General features: G+C 38.8%; 1 long non-coding RNA gene across 2 annotated transcripts; it reads right to left on the minus strand.

Moving 5' to 3' along the window:
* Positions 1 to 267: 267 nt before the first annotated feature.
* On the minus strand, positions 268 to 1,116 carry LOC119786973. 2 transcript variants are annotated; one of them, XR_005281269.1, is made up of 3 exons: positions 1,050 to 1,116; positions 823 to 969; positions 268 to 312 (listed from the first exon to the last, which is right to left on the minus strand). It is a non-coding gene; the product is annotated as an uncharacterized LOC119786973 (long non-coding RNA). The 2 variants fall into 2 exon arrangements; XR_005281268.1 differs by having other exon boundaries at positions 271 to 315.
* Positions 1,117 to 25,933: the final 24,817 nt, after the last annotated feature.

A 25,933-nucleotide genomic window follows, 5' to 3' on the forward strand; every position in this document is an offset into this window, starting at 1 on the left:
CACAATTCAACACAAACACAGAATGAAATCAATCATAAAAATCCAATGCGATCCTTTTTACAATATGGTAAAGATAAATTCAGTCTATTTTGGCGTTTAGAGAAATGTCTTCAATCCAAAGAAGCTCAGCCAACCGCATCCAGTCATTAATCTTGTAGCATTTCCTCCTCCTGAGCAACGAAGTGGTGACAGTAGAGAGGAAAACTAGCTTTAAGCAGGAAGGATCCTCCAGCAGAACCTGGCTCCATGTCAGCGCCCATCTACTGCGACGTCCAAGAGGTGCCGGTCCAACGAGGAGACGACGGAAGAAATCTGCTGGAAGAGAAGAACAGGAGTTAGTGAGAGAACACGCTAGTCAGCGACATTTTAACACAGAAACACTGAGAGGTGTCAATTTAACGGAGAGAAGAGGGAAACACACAGGGAGAAGCTAAAGTTAACAGCAGTGATAACTGTAGACAATGGATGCTTGGAGAAAATGCCTGAAAATGCTGCATTTGTTGGAGTCTACAGTCGGTCGTTTCTCTGCTTTAATAAGTTCTAAAAACCCTTCAGAGATCAATCAGGGGGAAATTCTCCCATATTGGATCAGAAGCTGCTTCTTAACTGTTTATCTGTGGTCTAATGGAAAAGTCAGAACTTCTGGTTCTGGTAAAGTTTTGGTTATAGAGATAAATTGAGGTAAACATCCCTTCATGATGGAAAGAAGAATTAAAGGTTAGACCACCTTGATGGGATGGTTTTGAATCTATTTGTTCTGGATCTGTTTTTATTGTCTTCTCCACTACTGATGAACATCTGGAAGCAATAAAGGTTCTTTACCTTCTTTCTGGGTGGAGCAGACTGATGGTTTAGCTGCGGGGTCGTCGACGTTTTTCATTCCAGGACTCCAGAATGTTGGAGAGACGAGCAGGGCAGCCATGTTTCTCCTCCTTGGTGGTCTGTGTTCTCCATCCTCTGCTTCAGCTCCTTCATCAATGAAAGCAAAGTGTCCTCAGAGTCATAAACTGTCTGCATGTGATGCCTCTATAGTCAAACAACCAACATACCTCCAAATACATGTGGATGGACTCTGTTCCACTGAGATCCGACTGTTAGAACGCTGCTTCCATATTCAACCTGCTTCTTCTGTAAAAAAGAAGCTAAATTAATCTACAGAATTTCCTGACACCAAGTTTAAATCTGGGGCAGGATGTTGTTCAAATAGTCATCTTGGTCTCTCTGTGTTCTGCCTGGAAGCTTGAGTTGTCTGTTTGTCATGTTAATAAAGGCTTACTGCACATGTTCTCCTCTGTGCCGTCCTCAGGTGGGGACTAGGAGGCTCCTCAGCATCCTGGATGTCCCGGTTCCTCACAGCAGTTCTGATTTTGGACGTCCACAGTTCCTGAAAATACATGAAAAACTAAGTGAGGCCTCCTGAAATGTTGACTTAATATTTAAATGATGGATTATTGTGTCTCCTTACTGAACATGCTCTCACTGTTTACTGCTCCTCCGGTTTGGTCGCCGTAGATCTCATCAGCGTCTTCTGACGGCCCAAAGCTTGTAGCGGCTCGGTCCGACATGGGATTCACAAACAAAGAAGAGATCCACTGCGGTCAGAACTGGCACAGGTCATATGGAGAATATTTCTGCACAGGGTTCTTTCCCTTAAACTAGGGCTGAAAACTAACTGAGGAACATCTAGAACTAGATCAACTCGCAGCTGAAAGCGGGTTCTAACAGTCGGCGCCATTCACAATCCACATCCCTAAATCAGTCCTTTCCTCTGCTTCAAACTGCTCTGAAATCAATTAGTCCCTCCAAGCATCGTCTTTATCTTCTCACCATCATCCCAGAGACCAGTGCAACTGGTGACCACCGCAATCTTTGCCACTGTTCTATTCTAGATCTAGTTTGTCTCCAGCAGCATTGTCCTTCTATAGATCAGGGCTTTCCAGCTCCACTCCTCCAGAGCTGCTATGCCGCAGCTTTCAGTCACATCTCTTCTCCATCAGACCTGAATCAAACGTCTGAATTCCCTCATCAGTCATTCAGCTCTGTAGAGCTGTTTGATCCTGGTGTTTTGGAGGAGAGATGCGGCTGAAAGCTGCAGAAAAGCTGCTGCAGAGGACTGGAGTTAGAGACCTCTGCTCCACTACAGCCTTGTCCCTCTGCCTCTAGACTTGAAGTTTTCCTCATCTCCACTTTTAGACCTTTAGGATAACAGTTTGACCTCCGGGTATTAGTCCTCAGCAGCGATGTCTCACTCCTCAAAGGTTTCGATGCATTCCCAGCAGCGATGTCCGGCTGTTGCCTCGGTTTGGTTTGGTTATCCTCCAGGATTTAATTTTTTGAGTTTTTATTTAGTTTTTGTTCATTTGCCTCCATTCTGTGTTTCTTCTTGTCAAACGTCGTTTTTAAATCAATCCTTGGATTGTTTGGTTTGGCTTCTGTTAGCTAGGAGAATGTCCAGCTCTGTCTAGACGTAGAGCATGTTAGATTGTTTCCGCCTTAACCAGCTCTCATGTTTCATACCTTTTAAAAATTGTTAGTATGTCTCTGCTCAGATTTCTGTGCTAAAGGAAAATTCGTAACATTTAAAACTTAAATTAAAACCTAGCAGGGTAAAGAAAAGCCACGGCGCTAGACGCTACCAAAGGCATCCCTAGACCTGCCAGATATAAACACAATCAATAAATTATACCTAGATATGACTGTTTCCACCTCCAATCATCATCAAATCAAGAAAATACATCTAACTCCTCCTACAAAATGATCCAAAGCAAGATGGTAAAATGTTTGGTTCTTCTGCTGAAGCCTCAGCTTCTCTTCATTGTGAGAAGTTGTTGAAGGAGTTAAAGGAAGATTTTTGATCAAATTCCTCTTCTCACAGGTCCCGATGAAAAAGCTTCATAGGGGGCTCCTCTTCGTCATCTTCCTCTCTTCTCCTCCTCCGGGAAGAAGGGCCGGGCCGTAGAGGTCGGTGTCCTCTTCACTCTCCGAGGAGTCCTCTGGCGGCGCCTGGTACCGTTGGAGTCTGATGAAACGGGAAACCGTCTCAATGAACCGAGGATGTGTTTGAAGGGGGTCATCTTCTACACTGTCTTCTTCCTCAGAGCTCATGGTATCATACCCAGAGAAGTCACTAGACGCCTCAAGAGACTCACTAGAGAAAGACCCATCCTCATCCTCATCAGAATCCTCTATCTCCTGTTCCTCATTTACCACCCTTTCTGGGACCTCTGCCCCATTATCATCCTCCTCATCATCATAATCCTCTAGCTCCTGCTCCTCATTTACCACCCCTTCTGGGACCTCTGCCTCATTATCATCCTCTTCATCATCAGAACCCTCTATCTCTTCCTCGTCATTAATCACCACATCTACGACCCTAAACTCATCATCAGACTCCACATCAACAGTAAAATCCTCCTCTACATCATCCGAGAACAGCCCTACGTTCATATAGAAAGGGAAATCAACCTGATCCGCGATCAAGATCCAGAACTCCAGGGCAGGATCAGATGGAAGCGGGGCGTCTGGAGCAGTGAGGAAAAAAATCATTAGACCAGGAACATTAATTAAGGAACATCAAATCACAATACTCAATGCTTTATTTTAGGTTGCTGAATGTGCCTGTGAGAGTTAGTCAGGTTTAAGGAGATTTAATCAATAAAAACATCAATCTGTGCATACATACATATTTTTATGTATATATGTGTGTATATGGTCCTCGGCATCATTGTGGGGACCTTTTTTGTTATTTCACAGTCACACTGAGGAGCGATTGTCGTAAAGGGAGGACATTTTGCTGGTCCTCATGTGCGTTTTGCTGACAGCTAGGTTTAGAAAAAAGGCTACAATATCCTTTAAATCACGAGACTACCACAAAATTGAAAATGTATTTTAAATTCAAATCTTTATTTTACTAGTTATTGGGGTTTTGATTTTTTTTTTTTCAGGATGTTATCAATATAAAAATACGCTCCAAATGGTCCATTTACTTACTTTATTTCTATTACGCTCCCTGCTATTACACTAAACTACCCCTAGGGTGCACGCTTCCACATTTGGGAGCAACTGACCCAGACTATTCATTTGGATTTGTTCAGATTAAAGGACATTTTAAGCTGTGAGTAAACCTTTATTAAACCCATACTACGGAATTAGAAAAGGTTTGATCTATTAAATATTTATTTGTCAGAAAAAAAAAAACTGTGTTTCCCTTAACAGAAATAAAGGCTTAAAAGCCTCAGCTTATCAGACCCCTTCCTCAGTGCATCCTAGAGTAGAAATAAAGACCTTAATCAGCACATAGAAAGCCCAGAGCAGAAATGGACATTAGCAAACTATTTAGAATAATTTTTCTACTTTTTCTAAAAACTGAAAGAAAAGGTCCTATTCAGAACTTTTAATGGGGTTAGGTGAAACCATCAGTGTTGAATGTTTCGAACACCTAGAAAAATAAGTCCTCAATGAATAAATTGTATTATTACTGGTGACAGATGGGATGAAATTATTCACCTGAAGATTCAAACAAAGGCTGCAGAAAAATGAAAACTAAACCCAGATAAACGTTTAAATAATATATGGTTCTAAATTGTTGTTTTAATTCTACCTTCTCCCTGTAAAAGAAACATATCATCCTCCTTTCTAAACTCTTAATTAAACATTTATTCTCTATGCTTTCCTCACACGGTTAACAATGGCAGCACTTAGAATAAACACAGTCAAGCTCTAAACATGTTACAGCCCAAAAATGTAAAGGATTTCATTTTTATTTCACAATCATTTTAAACCTTATAGTTGTTTATTGTTGTATCCATGGAGACCATACTTGTTCTTCAAGGCCTTCTCTGACAGAAGGGGCCAGATGCCACCTTGTTTTTAAAGGATTGGAAACCAAACTCACCAAAAATTATCCTTTGGAACCACAAACTTTTAAAATCAGTCAAACATTATTAGCACATTTGATCTTCCATTAAATTCAAAATGCCACCTTATATATGCCACCTTTAAAAAAAGCCTAAAGTTGTTTAATGCATTCAACTAAGGTATCCATGGAGACCATGTTTTTCACAGCATTTTTTAAAAATCCTCCTCTTTAAAGTTTTAATGTATTTATTAACAAAACCTATTTTATCCTAAAACAATTAATTTTGTATTTTTTCAACCATTTCCACATTAACTTCGTTAAATATTATCCTCTCAAGCCAAAATGTACTTTTTATCTCATTTTATCTCTGTTATCATTTCTCCCATTTCCAACCAATAAAAACTCGATTTAATACATAATAACCCTTAAAAACTTTTTATTAAAACACTAAATAAAAACCTATCATTTCCTAAACACATTTACTAAACTAAACAACTTGAGAATCTTAATTTCTTCTTTTTTCCAGCTGTTATCAGGTTTAAATTCAGCCAACTTACAAAATACTCAAAATGTTCACTTTTTTATTAAATAGAAAAATAAACAGTTCGGCTTGATAACATATTGTGTTAAATGTCCTTCAAATATATTTGAATATTTATTGAATGTAATTTCCCCAACATTTCCACATAGAGCAAAATGCATTTTTTAAAATCATAGAGCTAGCGCCACCTAGTTTTAAAACATTTCCTTCTAATTCAACAAAGGTGTTTCTCTCAAACAGAAATAAAAGTTATTTTCAAATCATTAAATCACTGTTAACATTTAATCGACTAAAAACATTTAATCCTGAGATGACGGAGATGCTACATGCTAAGCTAGCTGCCACAGCGTCATGAAAAAAAACATCAAATTAATAATTTTTCACGTAACATTTTTGTAATTAACAAAGTAAAAGAGTACAAACAAACCTTCCAAATGATCTCTCGAGTAGTTGTGCTCCTCTGGTGCGTAGCTCATCGTTAGCAGTTTAGCAAACCACAGACTGCAGCAAGTTCAGCTTCAAGGTCCAGGCTGGAAAGTAACCGTTAAAGATCGGCAGTGACTTCATGGCAACCAGGCTCCTCGGTTCCATGGCAACCGAGGAGCCTGCGCATGCTTATGCGTGAGAAGATTTAAAGAACCTTGCTAATTGCAGCAGCTAATTAGCCAAGCACAGCATGTTTTTTGCAATAATATAGTTTCATCCTCGCCTAAACGTGAGTTCAGTTAAAGCTTGAGTTTAATAAGGCAAAGGAGCGAGTTTTAAAGCTCACTGGCAGCTTTCTAAGGCAGTTTGAAATATTCGACAATAAATCTGAATCTGGAAATAATTTTCACTCTGAATGAGAGAGTTGCATTTTTTTCATCCCCATTACGATTGCTGCCCATTTCAACGCACCCATTCAGATGGAGTAAAATAATCCCCGCTGCATACAGTGTGTGATGGTTGGAAATGGACACTTCACTCCCGCTCCGCGTGTTTCACAAATTGTGTGAAAAACATGTGACTACTATAGCCATTAGGTGGCAGTCTGAATCCATTTCGGCGTCCCATGAGTCAGGATTAGATAGGTGAATGAGCAGACTGGGAGGGGTATCACGTGTTGCGAGCTGAGCAGATTATTGTTCCCCAGGTTTAGCGTGAGGGTAGGGTGAATGGTCTGCAATTCAAAAGGTTAAGGATTCGGTCCCAGCTGTGTTCAAGTTATTAATGTTGCCTTAAATGTTTTTCTTTTTTTTTTTAATCACTTGATGGCCTATGATATCAGAAATTGTACAATAACTTATTTATATATATTACGGATACTAGTCTATTATGCTGTTTGACTTTATGGCATCTTTCTTTTATTTAGATCAGCTGATGTGCGCTCCACCTTTCCAAGGAATTACATTAGACCATAGGGATTATCATTCTACAGCCTCAATATCTTACTCTGATAATAATAGGCGTATTGTTATACTATTTTTGTTATTTTTATTATCATCTAGCTGGTAAAATTTTCAGTTTGATCTGGAAAAGGACGCTATGATGCCTTACAACAAGCATGAAAGGCCCAACCCCCCAGGCTTTTTGGGCACATTATGCAAGAATGCTGCTTGCTGCCGCGATGAATAGTGGCGTTTCTAAACTGTTGTCAGGGATGGCTGTGACCCACCCAAAAGTCAGTGAGCTAATCCGGAGTATTCCCATTTTAAATACAGTGAACCCTCGTTTATCGCAGAGGTTACGTTCCAAAAAGAACCCGCGATAGGTGAAATACGTGAAGTAGAAACCTTTTTTTTTTTTTTAGAGTTATCATACAATGAAATACTCCATACAACATTGAAATCAGGGAATAAAAACTTTATACAGGCCCAAGCATTTGTTTAACAAATAAAAGTACGGTATAAATGTTAACTACTGTACTGTACTGTAAAATAATGTAGTTATAAATACTTTTAATCATCAATACGAAATGAAGGGTTAATATTGCGGGGATCAGTACCGCCCCGCCGTGACAGATTGGATTTTTCTTCCAAAGCCTGCAGTGCAGCTGTGTGTTTTGGAGAGAAGAACATAGTTATGTGATCAACGCGCAAGTTAGTGAGCTAATCTGGTTTATTCCCATTTTAAATCATGTACTATTTAACCACGTATGACCAGAACGTAATCTGGATATAATGGGTTCCTCTTTTGTATGTCATCCTGTTCTAAACATCACCAATTAATTAAGCAAACCACTTAATGCAGGAATGTCGCTACTACTATAGCGGTGCTTGAACTCTATTGTCAGAGAACAAGAGGGTAAATGTCTACACATCGGTTTTTCCAAGACAACGATGAGGTCGTAGCCTTGAATGGAGCAGCGACTGGCATGTAATATTCCCAGGGCCAAGAGATACATGTCATTTGCTATCAGTAATATATTGATTTGAAATGCAAATAAAAAACATTTTCTATGAGACATTTTCCTGACTTTATGTTTCACTATTATATTATGGGCTACTATATAAATCTTTTTAAGCAAACCTGTAAAAATGTAATGATCTCAGAATATTGGACCAAGAATTCGAGGCGAGACAGGCAGTGGGAAAGTTCAAAACGTTTATTAAACACCAACAGGTGCGCGGGGCTGCTCGTCTGCTGCGGGGCAGATCTCTGCAGGGATAGGAGAATACAGGTCAGAGACTGGATGTGGAGCTGAATGCGACTTGGAGCAAAGTCACTGACTTGATTCAAAGTTCAGTTCATTCGCGGAGAACTCAGCAGAATCCAGAAGGGAGATTTGACCGCAGTTGCGGCGGCCACGCCCCCAGAGTTTCTAGAGAGCGAGCAGCAGACGTCGCTGATCCACAGGACAGAAAACTGGTCATAATCAGGGAAGCAGACAGACTAAAGAAAGCTAGGAAACGTCTCACCAAAACACACAAATAACCTGGCGCTGATGGGAGGCAAACACACAACTTAGAACCGCAGAACCAATTAGACAGGGAGCAAGGAGCAAAGGAAAAAACCAAACCATCAGCGCCAAGATCATGACAAAAAACCCCATTTCCATTTCTTTCGTTTTTTAAATCAAATAAAAAAATTAAATGGCAAAAATCCAAATGTGTCTGCTAGTTTAAAGTCCATCTTATTTATTTGAATAGTTAACGAAAACATTGCAGATGCCACACACGCACACAAAATGACAGACAGAAAGATCCGAGCGTTTTAGTTTCTATATATATATAATACCTTTCAAAAACTGTGTTTTCAAAAACTAGTGATTTTTTGAAAGAAAATAAAAGAATAAAAATAGTTAAGCATTTTAAAAGCAATTTTACAAAAAAGGAACATAACAGCATTTTTTAAATAAATGATTTATTATAGTAACCATATCATTTAACCATATATTGGGGGATAATTAATTGAATGCTTATTTATTTATTGAACATGTATTTATTTATATATTTGTTTAGATTAGATGTGATTAGATGAGCTTTATTAATTTCACAGCGGAGAAATTCACTCGTCACATATTGGCATAGAAGTTACTGAAGGTGCAAACATGGAGGAAAAAGGTGCATTAAGAATAAGCAATATATATACCGTATATCCAGGTATATACAGTATATCAAGATAAATAGGATTAAGGTGCATGTGTACATATATCACACACAATGAAAAACAAAACAAAAATAGGAAATAAAGATATAAAAAAAGAAATAAAGATATGTACAATCCGGATTGCTTATATACAGGTGGAGAAATATTGCACATTCAACATATTGCACAGCATATTGTTCACAGTCAATAAATACAAAACTATAATGTAGCTGCACAGTGGTTTTTACAGGAGTTATTGCTGATATAGTGCATTATTATAGAGTCTGGTGGCAGCAGGAACGCATGACCTGCGGTAGCGCTCCTTCTTACAGACAGGGTGTCTACTGTAAGTCTCTGACCAAAGGAGCTGCTCAGCTCCTCTTTTTATACATGGGAGGCTCATGCGTGAATGTCCAACGAATAACTCCAATTGTTGTTTTAAAAATAGAAAACCTGGTTTCATTACGTAGTTTTGCCCTGGATGTTGTAGCGTTTGTGGACGCTACGTCGCTACTTGATAAAAACAATAATGTCACTACTGGAAAGTTACTTGATAAATAATGCAGCGACGCTACGGCACTTATATTTTACAAAACTAAAGAAAATATATTTTCTTACATACCCTTTTGAATAACTTTGGCTTATCTTAATGAGGAATCAATTTTGGATATGATTTTAATTTCAACATCACCAGCCGCAGCACTGTCTCTGTCGCCCTTCTCTGGTTGCGCCTCAGTCCGTATCCCTGGCTCCAACTTAATTAATTTTATTTTTCATTAAATAATAGAGATGCAAATAAATAGAAATAAACAGTTCTCAGATAAGATCGGAGGTGTATCTATAACTACACAACCAATTTCATCAAATAAGATTATGCAGTCACTATGTTAAATAAATTCATTAACTTTATTTTAATCAAAAACAAAATAAAATAGCACAGTATCACACCAAGATCCCCAATAAACCTGCTTTTCAGTTGACTGCAGGCCCACAAACGTCACCTTTAGCACGGCAGAGGTCCCAAGCGCCACCTGGTGGTTGTCCTGGTACATTGCAGTTCTTTTTGAAATAAAAAAACTGGCCTCAGGAAATACATCGTGATTCACGCAGGAATCACACAGGAATCACGCAGTAAACCGTCCATTTCCAACCAGTGCCCACTGTACTTTTAAATCAAAGTCTCTAAGTAGGCCAGCAAATTTTTAGGTTTATTGTTTTATCTATCCTGCTGGATTGTTGTTTGGTATTATATCAGATTCAAGCTTTTTCTTTTTTTTTTCTTTTTTGACCTGATGAAGCTGAAGTGGAAATTCAACCAGGAAGCGTATAATCTGCCTCACATTGATCCCCTGTGATGTGCGATGCTCTAAGTTCCAGGCAATCGACATTGGGACTGCACCGCTTCTTAACTTATTCCTCATCCAAGATCTTCTCCATAAGCATACCAGGTGAAATTTAAGTTTTACCCACCTCTGCTTCATCTCCTCTCTCACTCTCAGGCTATTCTCAGTCTCATTCATCCTCAGGTCTATTACACCACCAGTGTCCATGCCCCAGGGTAAAGCTATTCTAATCCTTTTCCTAACTATTAATCAGAGCTAATGTCAATTGGAGGCATCAAGTCTGCTGGGGTCTGAGCCCCAAATAAGTTATTTAGGTCATGTCAATAACAATCTTTCTAATTGAAACTTTTCTTTGTATGATTCTCTCCAGGTCTAATTCTCTTTATGAAAAAAATAAAGTTCTGTTGACAAAATTGATTTATCAGGTTTAAAATTCATTCCACTGTCAAATCAGTTTTCATTCCAACAGAAAGATCTTACTCTTAGGATTAATAGAGTTCAGCTCACATGGCTTTGTTCTTGTTTTTAGTCATTAGATTTTTTTATGATATGATTTATATTTTCATGCAACTAATAGAAACATAACATGTTATCAACAATCAATAATTATTTAATCATTTTTTTGGCTACATATCTGTAAGCTGGAGAAAGAAGAACTTTCACTATAAAGCTTTTTTGTGAGCATACATGTCCTGGGTGTGCTCTATTATCAGCTGAAAATCCTGACACACTGAACTATGTCTGCAGTATGGGAGGAGAAATAAAGAAACACAGTGAAAGACACCTCCTAAGATAGTTGAGAATGACCGAGCTAAGATCTTATGGGACTTCAAGATCCAGACTGACAAACAGGTGATGGCTAACCAACCAGACATCATGTTGATCGACAAACAGCAGAAGAATGCAGTAGTGATAGATGTGGCAATCCCAAGCGACAGCAACATCAAGAAGAAATAACACGAGAAGCTTGAGAAATACCAAGGGCTGAAAGAGGAGCTAGAAAAGATGTGGAAAGTAAGAGCAGCAGTGGTGCCAGTGGTAATTGGAGCACTGGGGGCTGTGACCCCCAAACTGGGAGAGTGGCTACAGCAGATTCCAGGTAAAACATCAGAGGTCTCTGTCCAGAAGAGCGCAGTCCTAGGAACAGCTAAGATACTGCGCAGAACCCTCAAACTCCCAGGCCTCTGGTAGAGGACCCGAGCTTGAGGATGACACATACCACCCCACGAGGGGTTTTTACATATATTAGCAATATTAGCATATTGTGATAAAGTGAACTATTTTCAATAATGTAATGATCAACTTGAACATTCATATATTTTAGATTCAGTGAGCACATTGAAATTGGACGACGAGATGATTGAACATGAACACAAAGGAGATCTAGTCCTATTGGCAGACATCCATTTAAAATGTAGGCAACGGCATGAAAAAAGTGGTTTCTACTTTTATTTTTATACTTTAAGTACATTTACAAGCCTGTACTTTGTTACTTTTACTTGAGTAAAGAAGTTTAATCAGTACTTCCACTTTTACCAGAGTATTTTTTAACACAAGTATTTGTACTTTTACTCAACTACGGAAAGTGAGTACTTTTGCCATCTCTGGACTTCTGGCATTTTGGCATTTCCTTCTCCCGAGTCTTCCTCCAGACTCTGGCATCTTGATTTCCAAATGACATGCAAAACCTAGCTACAGTCCAGTGCTGTTTCTCTGTTGCCCAGGTCAGGCGCCTCTGCCGCTGTTTCTGGTTCAAAAGTGGCTTGACCTGGGGAATGCGGCACCTGTAGCCCATTTCCTGCACACGCCTGTGCAGGAAATGGGTGAATTTTGTGAGATAGGAAATTTGGGTTTTCATTAGCTGTATGTCAAAATCATCCATTTTAAGACAATAAAATACCTAAAGTATTTTAATTAGTGTGCAATGAATCTAAAATGTATTAATGTTAAAGTTTTATCATTACATTATGGAAAATAATGAACTTTATCACAATATGCTAATATTTTGAGAAGGACGTGTACATCCAGAAAACACCACAAAATATGAATTAAACCAATAAAACTAAAAAACAAAGAAAAACAATCAAAGTGAAACTGAAAATTTAAAAGAAAACTTAAACAGAACCCAGACTTTTTCTTTCTTTTGTTGATATTACAGCGTTTCACTCAGTGATCTAAGCAGGACTCTAATATTGTTGGATCAAGAAGGGCATATAGACTGCATTGCATTCTTGATGCAAACCATCATGACTCTTTCTTTTTATGCTAATTATCTTCTAGTCTAAATCTTGTTTAGAATTATGCTCATTCTATTAACCTATGTCTGGGAGCATTATAAAAAAGCAAACAAAACTTGAGAATATGCATATTTGAAAGAATTAATGATGCATTAAATATTTGTGTTAAGTCCTTCTTGTTCAATCTCCAGCAGTCTGAAGCTTCTCAGATTTCCCTTCATAGACTCTTTAAATATGAGTTTCACCATTTGACAGGCTCATTTTGCCTGAGCCATTAATGCACTGGTGTGTAGCATACAAAAATGGGCTAGATGACAGAGAAAGGATTCTCTGCTGAGACACACTGAGTAATCGGCTATGGACCAGTAAAGCACACAGTACTGTTTTCAGCTTGTGGCAGGCTGGATATAAATGGAAAAATCTAATGTGGGGAAAAACAATTGCGAATCTATCCAGTCAAGAAGTATCAGCTGTAAAATCCACTGTGCTGCAAAATCAATTATCATTTCAAGAAGCAGTTCTCATTTTCAGGGTTGTCACTGTTTAGCCAATGTAGCTTTGGTGCTGATTTTAGTTTATAAAATATAAGAGTCAATTGTGCTGGATGATTCTTCTGTGAATGAACCTAGCTACTAGGGGTGTGAAATGGCAAGAATTTGGCGATATATGTATAATCATACAATTGAGCCAAATATATATTAATACATTAACAAAGTTGATAACTTGGGATTTATTTGATACTAAATCAGTAGAAAACCTCACAAAATCTTGTTACTCTGCTGCTGATGGTGCAGAGCAGCGTAATACTAGTCCCTTGAAAAAGACCATCACCCAGACGTAGTTTGTGGAGGAGGTGGTGATATTCCCCATACTTATTTTGTATTTTGAGAATATCGTGAATCCAGGGACGTCGAAACCGATGGGTTTGTTGAGAAGTACAAAAAGCACTGCAATTTCCTCTTAGAAATCATTACCAGCCATTGTGGACATCAACAACCAGCAGATTGTGAAGGAGTCTTTCGTCCCCTGGAGCGAGTTTGCTTGCCTTATGATTGCTTTCGCTCACCAGGCGAATTTCAAGGCCAGCAAAAGTAGACGAACTGCACGAAAATTTTGCCATTACACAATAGGTCGCACATTTACTATCCTATAGTGTTGGGATCTGGAGGTCTGTCCACCTTTCTCCAGCAGAGGGCGCCCTAGGTCACCTGGAGCTGAGCTGACGACCACACCTGCGGCTCATCAGTCATCAGGAGACCAGCATATAAGCAGCGGCAGGACTACACTCCAGCGCCCGAGTGTTAAGTCAGTTAGGTGCTAACGAGGTGCTAACGTCTCTGTTAAACACTTTAAAAAACTCTGAAAATGGAATACGAAAGGTGGATTCTTGATTCTCGACGTCGGAGTACACAGAGTGAAGCGAAAAGACTACAACTGTGTAAACAGGCCCCATTTCCGTTTCCGGTGGCAGGGGAATATTGACTATTCCAAAAAAACTCAATGGGATTTACAAAATGCTAAATAAAACACTACAGGAACGTTTTTTCTTCACAAAACTTTTTTTGGAACGTCATTGAACAGCGCTGACGACACGGTGAGTAGCATATTTAAAAAAAAGAACGTTTAAGGTTGTTTTAAGGACATTATCGGACATGCATAATGGCAGCCATTATGAAGCAGCCAGGGGTTGATTCTAAATGAGCCAAAAAGCAGAGACAGGAGCAATTGTCAAACTTTTGGTGTCGATCATTCCATTTCATTCTGGACACTACAGAAAATGGGCTTAAAGTGTAAAAAACCGAACTTCTCCTTTAAATATTTATTTAAATATATTCTATATTGAATATTGACATTTGAGTGGATTTTACTTCATTTCTTTTGGCATTTCATAGTTAATAAGAGTTGATACACTTTTCTAATGAAATGTGAGTAAATTTACTAAGCAACACTGGATTACAACTTGTTAACCTCACTTTTTTGCAGTAAATTCTAAACAGTAAGTTGTTTTTTTATACAGGGGTGCTGTTGACTTCTTGTGTGGATCAGAATTTGTTATTCTTCTCAGCAACAATAATGGATTATGGATCGCTCTTTCTTTGACAAAACCTAAACTGTAGATTTTTATTGAGCCGAGTTCTGTATGGTATTGAAAAAAAAAAGAATAAAATCAAATGATGAAACACCATTTGTTTTATCTGATATTTTCAATTATAAATACTTTACTTGGTAATTGTTTTTAAAATAATTTATGAGAAAGTACTTCCAAGTGTTAAATTTGATCAATTGCTAAACTGCTGCCATGAGAATACAACCTGAACAGGCAGTTTGGGACATATCTTGTGTTAGGGTTTAATACAGAGAAATATCACCTTTTTTCAGCTCTGTTAAAATTAATTTCTCCGTTTTACTGCCTGAAACCGAAGGCTGCCTTTACATATGTGTTATAATTGGTGTATCATTGCCTCCACCAATATTTAGAAACATATTCATACATAAAGAATTTCATATTAGTTATAACATACGGCTGGTCAACTGTCAACTGTGACAGTCTGCCATCTTGAAAGTACTGACACCGGCAAAGGATAAAATAATACCGAGTCAAATAAAATGTTCCCCTTGATGGCAGTTTAGTGTGACTCATCATTTGGAGACACTAACCCAACAACTAAAAGTGTTCTCTACTGTAGCAAAAGGCAGGACCCTACATATGCACCAGCAAGACAGGAAATGGTTTCACTATCCCAAAAAAGTGAAAAAGAGATTTTAAAAGGCAACAAAACTGGGGACATCAAAAAAACAAGGATAAACATTGGGCAAGTCTTTTCCAGGTTGGAGGAGCTAATGAAGGAGAAAATTTTGAAAAGGGATGCTGAAGTTACAATGATTTCTCTTTAAAAGAAAATAAATTACACTGCCTAATTTAGCATAAAGCTATATTTTTCAGTTTTTCAGTTAGGCTTGTTACCATTGAAAAGTATAAGAGTAGACACTGCTAACAAACTTATGTTGGTGGTACAGAATTGTAGGTTGTGTATTTAGTAACTTTCAAAGCTGTGGTGAACTCTGGCCTATTGTCAAATGCCAGCTAATAGAGACTTCATTTCGCTTTGGATGATATGGTAACATCTGCCTTTGGAGGCTTTTAACAAATGGCAGCTAGCTTTAGGGTATAGTGTTCATTTGATTGAAATACCCCCATTTCATCACTAGATGACAGTAATTGTAACACGATATACCTTTAAGAAACATAAACAAACACAGGGCATTAAACTTAGACCTAGACTTAGACTAAGACAAACTTTATAGTCATTTTGTATACACAGTGTACACAAAACGAAATTTCCTTTATACAGCTTTCAAACAGTGAAGGAGCAGCAACTTAGGAGTTAATAAATCAGCATCAAATTAAATATAGTTGTTTTGGCACATTTTTAAAACTTATAAGTTTTTGATTTTGTTTGACAGTACTCTGTAAATCCCTTCTTTTACAGGGGATTCAAGGGGATCCCTTTGTCATGAACCGAGGACAGATGGACCCAGTATTCAAGGAGAGACAGTCAGACACTCTGTAGTGGGAGAAACACAGGTAAGTGACCACGATCATCTGACAGAAGATTATCTGAGTTGGTCACTTACCTGGTTTAACAGTCCAGACCAGGAATGTCCCCAAGTGCTGCAGTCCCAGAGGACATGCTGGAAGCTGATCCTGCTCAGGGATCCAGAACAGACAGGAACAGACAGAACAGGCAGGATCCAGATCAGGCAGGAACAGAAACAGGTGGCAGGATCCAGACTTCCAGGCATCCACAGGCTCCCAGGAGGGTTCAGAGTCAGACTGGGACCAGAAGCATGACCAGGTGGTCACGCACAGGAGCAGACAGGATCAGGTGCAGACAGGCAGGCTCAGTGGAAGAGGGTAGCCGAGACAGGACGTGAAACCGGAACTTGAAGCAGGACTTTAACCTGGTCTCCTCCCTGGAGCCAGGCTTACTGGATAAAAACTGAACCTCCCCCCATATTGAGCCAAAAACCCAGAGGACTCCGCGGGGGAAGGGGCAGTGGACGATCAGGAGACGAGACAAACACAAACCCTCTTTCCACTGGCTGCTAGGATCCAGGACATGAACCATCAAATCAAACTGAACAGACAGACTAACAAAAAGACAAGTAATGATCTGGCACTGAATGCTCAGGCTGAACTGAATATAAACCAGAGGAAACAGGTGAGAGGAATAAATTGTAATTGAGGCAGAGAGGGAAAACGACAGGTGAGAGGAATGACTAAGGGAGAGCAAACAGGCCAGATCATGACACCCTTCTTTTTAAATCTTACTTCTCGCCCCTATTTAGAAATGTTACATGGAAATTAATCTCTTTCTCATAAAACACATTTGTGTGGGTTGATCAATAGTGTCTAATGTTAGTCATGATGCACTGGTGTCTGTTTAAGATGTTTCCCTGTTTTAACACAACTAAGTAGAGTCAAACGGCTCATTACCGGGTTTCTGCATGACATGATCCCATGCTGAGCTGGTAATTCAACCTCATGAATCCACTGAGTCAGGGACACATTTTAAAGTTGTGGGATACCAGCTCCTGAGTACTAGATATAAAAACATGATCATAGTACTTCTTGTATTGAGTGATCATATAGAGTTGGAAAGGCAAAGCAAAAGGCCTACAGCTTTTATTAAAAAAAGAAAAAGAAAAACTTTTACCAAAGTCTTCCATTTTGATGTTGCTTGGGATGCTGGCTACTGAATCTGAAAACTTCATTCATCCAGTGAGGATGAAACATTCTGTATGAGTGTCAGTGGTGGGAGTTGAGAGATTTCAGAAAAAATATCAATGGCGCTGCAAGTTTATTTGGCATTTTTTCCTTTATGCTAGAACTAATGTGTCATAGCGCAAGTACAAGTCTGTCTTGTAGCTGGAAGCCAAACAATGTTTAGCCCCTTTGAGTAAATAGTGGTCATCCATCATCATCCTGAGTATTTCAAGTTACAGAACACGTTTCAATAAAATTCTAAGCCAGACAGCCTCAGGTTCTTCTTTTTTTCATGTCAAAAATGTAATGTCACTTCTTCAGGATGCAGTATATCCTTGCAATATCACTAAATACGAAATTATGGAAACAAGATAGTCTAATTTCGCTGAAGAAATTCAGGACAGTGATTAATCTCATGCTACGCTGGTCAGATCATTTGTCCGCACTAAGAAAGAGTCTCTTACCTCAGCAACAGTAGTGTTGGGTGCAGGAGTTTGCCCTGCAATTGGAGGGTTGTCGGTTTGAGCCCTGGCTCCAGCTTTAAGTGTCGTTGTGTCACTTCAAGACACTTCACCTGCATTGCCTACTGATGATGGTCAGACATGGTGGTTCCAGTGCACGGCAGCCTAGCTTCTGTCAGTGAACCCCAGGGCAGCTGTGGCTGCAATAGTTTGCCATCATCAGTGTGTGTGTGCATGAATGTGTGAATGACTGAAAGTAGTTTAAAGCACTTTGGTAAAATCCTCTGACTTGAAAAAGTGCTGTATAAGTATAGGCCATTTACCATTTACCTGGGCCTGCTGAATGCTTGAAATGGCTCTTAATGGCTAAAGTTATTATGCCAATAATAAACATGTATTTAGAGACCAATAAAACAGGGATTCCCAAACACAGCTTGTGACACAAAAACATAACAGACAGCAGACCCACTAGAAATACTTATCATTACTGCATGCTATTTTGTTATCCCTCCACATGGATAGAACCAGTGATCATTTAAAACAACAGGAGCTTTAGGTGTATGAGCATCCTCACTGCAGAAGCTAAATCTACATGAGAAGCATAGCAGCTGACACAGAACATACACATCATTAATTTTATAGGCTTAAACTGAAATAAACAAGTCGATACCTCTGTGTTAAGAATTGAAGGCATTTGTCACATCAGAATAATGTCTGAAATACAAATAAATGTGAATTATGCCTTTAATGAATGGGTTTTGTGTGGGGCTTTATGTTTGTATCGATTAATCCATAAAAGCCTAAGTAAGCGCTGCAGTGGTCTGCCTGTCACAATCGTACTAGGTTGGTACATGCCAAGAAGACTGATGGTACATTGTAGGCAGTGTGGGTGAGATTGACACAGACAGGCAGTACTGCAGCTACTTTCTCAGCTGGCAAAAACACACATGTATACACACTAATCGTCTTCATAGAAATAATGGTATATCAATCCAGAGATGTATGCCCAACAAAACAAATGTCCTTATGTCCGTCCTCTTTTTTTTGAGTGGTAAGACCCAAGATAATTCCTGCAGCTGAACAGTGAGTCCTTTCCACAGGTAGCGTGGTAATGCAGCATAAACTTGAGTTAAGCATCCTTCATTAGTTCATCTTCTTCATCGTGCTATGTCAGAGTTTTGTCTGTTGTGTCAGCAGAACTAATCAACGTCTTCAAACAAACCTCTCGTACTTTGGCAGTTTGTCACAGAGGCTTCGCTTCCACAGCTCCAGCACTTCTCATTTCACCCCTGTGGTTTTAATATCCACCCAGGAGAATATGGCCTGACCAGTGAGGTTATTAAGATATGAACTATTAGTAGGTAATGTGTTGGGAAATGGCTCATGACCTCCACCTTAGTGTTTAACATTTAAATGTACTTTATGACTTATGACAGCCATTTAGGGAGAGGGAAGGAAAAGAGGGGAAGAAGGAAATAGGAGTGAGATAGTGAGAAAATGGCAGCAAAATGTCTCTTTAAATTACAGGTCGGATGGAGGTGAGTCAGTAGTTTCTTGGGTCAAATTGCTTTTCAAATCAGTTTCAAACCTTTATTTCATCAAACTGACAGAAGTTTCTTTGCATTATCTGACCTCCCCTCATCCAGGCTTTTATTAGGCTTATACACACTTTTTCAAACTACTCTCACATGTTTCATAAGCATCCCACCTTTCTATTGTGAAAGAAGCACATGTTAAAAAAATATGATATAGGTTTATGCATTTTTCTATAATCAATAAAAAACTGAAAATGTGTAAATTTAAGTTCAGTGCTTTTCCCACTTTATTCCTATAACCTATAATGCCTTGCAAAAAACACATTTTGGTCCAGAGTTCTTATACGTTTCCTCCGCAGGGTGGCTGGGCTCTCCCTTAGAGATCAGTGCTTTTCCCACTTTATTCCTATAACCTATAATGCCTTGCAAAAAACACATTTTGGTCCAGAGTTCTTATACGTTTCCTCCGCAGGGTGGCTGGGCTCTCCCTTAGAGATAGGGTGAGGAGCTCGGTCATTCGGGAGAGGCTCAGTGTAGAGCCGGTTCTCCTCCACATCGAGAGGGGTCAGTTGAGGTGGCTCGGACATCTTCTTCGGATGCCCCCTGGACGCCTCCCTCGGGAGGTGTTCCAGGCACGTCCCACTGGGAGGAGGCCCAGGGGACGACCCAGGACACGCTGGAGAGACTACGTCTCTCGGCTGGCCTGGGAGCGCCTAGGGCTTCCCCCAGCAGAGCTGGAGGAGGTGTCTGCGGAGAGGGAAGTCTGGGAGTCTCTGCTTAGTCTGCTGCCCCCGCGACCCGGTTCCGGATAAAGCGGGAGACGACGAGTACGAGTACGAGTACGAGTTCTTATACGTAAGCTAACATTAAAGATTTTGTCCACCTATATGCATTTATTGTCACGATTCTGTCCTGTTAATCTGCAACACTATTGTCTGCTTCTGTAGATATTCGTATTATTGTTTTGACTTGTGTCTCTCCTGCCTACATCCCAATCACTCCAGCTTTTTGGCAGAAAAACTTTGCCAGATTATTGAAAGCCATCGTGAGAGAAGATGTTCAACATTGTTTCCCTGCTTGTTTTAAACATTAGAAGCAGCTAAAATATTTACATGTCTGCTATTCAAATCAAATTTGGTCCACCATAGTTTGTCCTGTTAACACATGGTCAAATGGCTAGGATGTAAGGACAACAGATGAAAGAGTGAATTTAGAAACGACACAAATATGGAATAACTTTACAACTTCTAACTCAAATATATATTTTAATCACAATAATAATTCTGTTTAAAGTTAAAAATTGGTAATCAAAAAATATTCATACTGTACATAACTATATGTACACAATGAGAGGGACAAATAAAAATGCTATAAAATCCGTTGGTTATAAAATTCTGCAACAATATCACGGTTCAATATTGGTTTTCTGTTTAAGAACCCAAGTTTATCTCAACGAATGTTGAATGAGGTTAAATTAGCTTCACAACCAATTCAGAAGAATTGATATGTTTTCAAATTATTCATATAATAATAATATATATTTATACAATAATATATTATTAATAACTTTTTACAACTTTTATGGCTTATCAGAAGCCATCAAAGAGTAGAAGTTCAAAGAATGAGTGTAAAGAATATGCCTCAGCAGTAAATAAAAAAATATATTAACCACAAGTGGTAAGATAAACCAACATTTAAACAAACCCATTAGTCAAACAGAGGGAAAAGGGGGTATTGTTAAACAGTCTAAATCTGGTAACAAAAAAGCATCAAAGTAAAGAATAGAAGCAGTACAGTTGTAACCAAGCAATATTTCTATGCGTTATATATGCACATTTTTTCTGTCTTTTACAAACAGCTCTATATGTCTTCTTTACCAACATAAACAAACTATTTAGAAAAAGTCTATTCACTAATTAGAAACCTCAAATCTGTGTGTTAAACCACAGGATATCTGGAAGTGGAAGCTGTGGTAAAATCAGATGAACAATGGGTCCAATTACATTTAAGCACCCAGTTTTTAGCCGAGCTAATTTATAATGAGCCTCACGACTTCCTCAAGTTGCTTTTAAAATAGCTGAGCTGTGATTTAGTTCTTTTTCTTCCCTGTTAAAGGTTCACGGATAGCGGAAGAAAATGAAAGATGCAGCTTTTCTTTTCTTGTGTGCAGGAGCTTTAAAAAATTTTAACTATTCAAAACACATGCTGTTTTGAATCAAGACCTGAAGTAAAGTGGATAAGCTTTGTTATCACTCCAAACAAAATATTCATTTTAATCACAAAATAACATTTTAAATTACTTCTAACAAACTTAATTTTTTTACAGAATAAACAAATAAAATAGACTGAATATCTTGACTAATATTAAGGTTTATAATTACTTTGCCATTGAACTGCTTCATGTGTGTGACTTGTTGCACAGTAGGACTAGTTCTACTAATTCCTCTCCATTTTTTTAGGTTTGCCTCAGGAACATGTTTGATGGTTTATATTTGACGTCATTTTCATGTTAAAACTGCCCTATTACACACATATGAATATAATGCTCTGAACAATGATATGATCCCACATTTCAAATCAGGAAGCCAAGGCCCTTTGCCAAAACTGATTAAATCGGTTATTAGAAATAATACAACAATTACTGCTACTGATAATAATAATATTTAAAAAAAGAATGACATGATGAAGAAAACTACTACTGTTTTTCTACTATCTGTTATGAGCATATAATACAAATTCAAATACAAATACTACTACTACTATTACCACCTTTACTATTCTTTAATATGGGCCTGTTAGTACTACTACTACTACTACTACTATAATATTCCCAAAACTGATCCGATTGGTATCTATTATTATATTGTAGTATTATCATTATTATTGCTGAAGTATCATTTTGCACAAACTACAGTCCTAAGAAATTATCATTCAAAAGACCGCTTTCAAAATTTACATTCAAATTCAGTTCTCTCCGTCATCAAATGCATCAATTACACTCATTTTAATCAGTGTTTCTCATTAGTTCCCTCAAAAATGGACTTTAATGAATTCAATTAGTGACAGATAGTGATAATTATCTCAATAGACATTTAAAAACTTCTTAACAGCATAAATTTATATTAACTAGAGCCAGTATATTATATATTGCTAAAGTTTATTGCTTATTTAAAACTACCAAAATTATTTTTTTTGCCTTTCTTTTTCAACAGAGGTGAATGCAGAGGGTGTTAAAAAGACTTTCAATAAATGTTAATCACTTTTTTCATATTTTGCCTTTTTTTTCCCTCACTTGCTCAGGCAAAATTAATGATGTTGCGTAGATGACATGCTGATATCTCATCTACCGTGAGAAAAGTAGCTATTGGCTGTGCTGTAAGTCGCTAGAAGTCGCTGAATGACGTTATTGCCTAATTTGCATAATATATATATATATATATATTTTTTCAACTTTTTCTTTTGCCCTTGTGGTCCACTAAGGAGCTTAAAAATTATAGTAAAACATTAACATTTTGAACCATACATTTTTTTTTTACATTACATTAACATTAACAATCTAAATGGAACAAAAAAAAAGACTACAAAGAATCAATGACAATGTGAGCAAATAATGGTAATTATTATTATTTTTTTTTTCAAACTAATAAGATTTCCCTCCACACACAGGCTGTGCCTGCCTGCCTGCTCACAGAAAGAGTGGGTCCTCGTCATGTTGGTCAAGGCTCTCTATGGCAGGTTCAGCAACTGAGGGAGCTGACTTCAGAGTGATCAACCTGTGCAGTGAATCCCTGCACATGCGCGCGGTTAATTTGTAGTCTGGAACCTGAGGGTAAACATGCTGTGGCTCTGACTGCAGCTCTGAGAGGGACTGCTGGAGGTGCCCCACAGCAGAGACCAGAAAAGTTGCTAGATTTGTCGCTAGTCGCTTTTTTTGAAAAAGAGTCGCTTTAGATAAATAAATATAGCGACAAAGTCGCTGAGTTGGCAACACTGGTTCTTCAAGAGAGACACACACCCATCCTCTGATTGGTCAGATGTATAGTGCTGACAATCATTGGGCGGTCTGACAACACATGGTCCCTTTTCTCTCTTCCATTTCATGGTAAAAAGCAGATGGGCAACAGTGCAGACCCATCGCGCACATGTGCTACGCAGACAAAATGTGTCCCCCGTTAGAAGAAGTGGCCCAATAGGCATAGTGTGTATCAGAGTCCTGCTTTATTCTGATTTTTCAAACTGCATCTGACCGTACCTGAAGAGTAACCAAGACCCCCATCCCCTTGAAAACCTGACCGCACGGGCTTGTAATTAATAAAGTGTGACCTAACCTGTGGTCAGGGTGTACCCTCAGCTGTTTATATAACAGAGGCAGTAACAAACATTGCCTCAATCTCCCATCTAGTTGATGCTGAACTCACAGTTCAACAGCTGTATATTAGCCGACGGTTTCCCACGTTGATAAAAAAAAATAATGCAATAACCCTGTGTTAGGGTTTTGTTTTGGGGTTCATGTTTTTACATGTAATGCTCTCATTGTTGCCCATATTAGTGTAGATAGCCTGTTTCTGAAAGCCTCTGCCTACTTCCGCTCATGTATGGTGATGCCGGTCACTGTCATGATTTTATCTAAGGCTCGGACTCACATGCAGTGAAACCAAACAACCAGAGACACTAAATAAAAGTTCAACGGGTTTTATTGAAATGTTTTTGAGTTCGTTGCAGAGTTTCTCTGAACTCTGCTCAACCGGAAACTGGAAGACGAGGGGAAGACAGACTGTTAGATTCAGGCTCAGTGGGAAATTGGATTCTTTAATCTTGAAGGACAGGATTTGTTGCCACTCACGATTCCAGATAATTGGAGACTCTTTGACTCCAGTCTGTGTGTTGGTCTTCCAGAGTTGGTTTGATTCGGCGGAGGGTGGAACAATGTTTACCCAGAACTCGGACGGAGTGGAATGATGAAGCCGCTGGTTGCAACTCAGTTTTCCTGTGGTACTTGAACGGGTCGGGGTGAAGATGATTTCCTTACTCAGAGAGTGATCTCAGCGTTTTCAAAGGTGACTGGATCCAAACCTCCTGTTTGGAATCCGTCGCTCAGTGTAAGACTCAGTTAATCCCACTTGGGAGAAGGCGGTCCGGAAAGGTCCAGTTTGCAGGAAGGCTTCCTGCCGAAAGGCAAAAACAAACAAATTTGAGTCTCAGGGAGACAACCACTCAGTAAAACTCAACGTGATCTTAGCTTGGCTTGAGTACAAAAACTCGCAGTGCAAAAACTCAGATTAGGTTCAGAATAAACAAGGCTTGGCTAGAGTACCCCAAACTGGCAAACACTCTGGCGTCTAAGTAGTGGCAACCAGCAGCTTAAGAGCAGTCCGGTGATGAGTTAACCATTCGCAGGTGTGTAAGGAGGCGGACCGGAGCCAGGCGCCTCCTGGTGGTGGAAGGGAGAACACAAAGACAAGACAAAAAGACAAACACTAAAACTGGAGTACTGACAGTCACGTGCGCAGGAGACCAGCAGTGCAGGAGGACCTGGAGTGGGCGGGGTTCTGGGAGCTAGAGGCCGGAAGCTTAAGGAACATGTTGTGCGGAACTACTGTATGACAAACGGAGGCTGCTTCCTCCAAAAATAGGAACTTATTTCACTGTGGTTATCTTGAAAAAACAAGTTAAGTTTCTCATTATCCAAATATAATGAAAGCTGTTTTCTTTGACATCCTTCAATACCACAACAGCGGGAAAGGAATAATAAGTATAAGTCATGGCTGTCTGTGTGTAATTCTGTAAATAATCCTGTGTTTAACTTTTAGCTAACAAGATAACGTTTTTGGTTTGATGATTTGCTTCCACTTCTGATTCATAAGCAATCAGACCTATGCAGTGATGGGCAGTAGCGCCGCTACATGTAGCGAAGCTATTAGTTTAACTACATTTTCCAGTAGCTTGACCGTAGCGTCGCTGCTTTATTTATCAAGTAACTTTCCAGTGGTGACGTTATTGTTTTTATCAAGTAGCGACGTAGCGTCCACAAACGCTACAAAATAAAGGGCAACACTAGGTAATGAAACCAGGTCCGTGTTTAACTTAATGCCGTACTTATGAGAGAACAAGCTAACTGACGCTACGTTGCGCGGGACCGGAAACACAAAACTTGAACAAAATAAAAGCACTTAGCTCAAACCGGAAGTTGTTGACATTGTGAAATAAAAAAATGTATAGAAAACCAATGAAACAAAACTCAACTCCATTTGTTGCAAAAAGAAAAAGGTTATGGTTATTTACAGACTGTTTAATTGAAGTCTGAAGAAGTTTTCTCTAAGGGAGACCCTAAAGAAATAAGATGCCTTTTGTAGGGTTTTGTTGTCCCTAGAGATGTCCATTGAATGCAAACTCATAGCCATGTCTGGATGTGTAGAACACTACACAGTACCTTTCATTTGGTTCTAAAAACAGCAGATTGTTTATTTTTTTGTCTACTAGTAATTACTTTAGTTTTTTTTTATTATGCTGAGCATAAAGCAATTTTTACACTGTGTTATGTTATTGGCTGATCTTTAATAAATATTTTAACCAGTGTATCAGACTCATTTTGAATTGATAGGTTAGCTTGGTACAATGTTAAG

The sequence above is a fragment of the Cyprinodon tularosa genome, unplaced genomic scaffold (genome assembly GCF_016077235.1).
Source record: "Cyprinodon tularosa strain WSP-4 unplaced genomic scaffold, ASM1607723v1 ctg284, whole genome shotgun sequence".
In the NCBI taxonomy this organism is placed as follows: domain Eukaryota; kingdom Metazoa; phylum Chordata; class Actinopteri; order Cyprinodontiformes; family Cyprinodontidae; genus Cyprinodon; species Cyprinodon tularosa.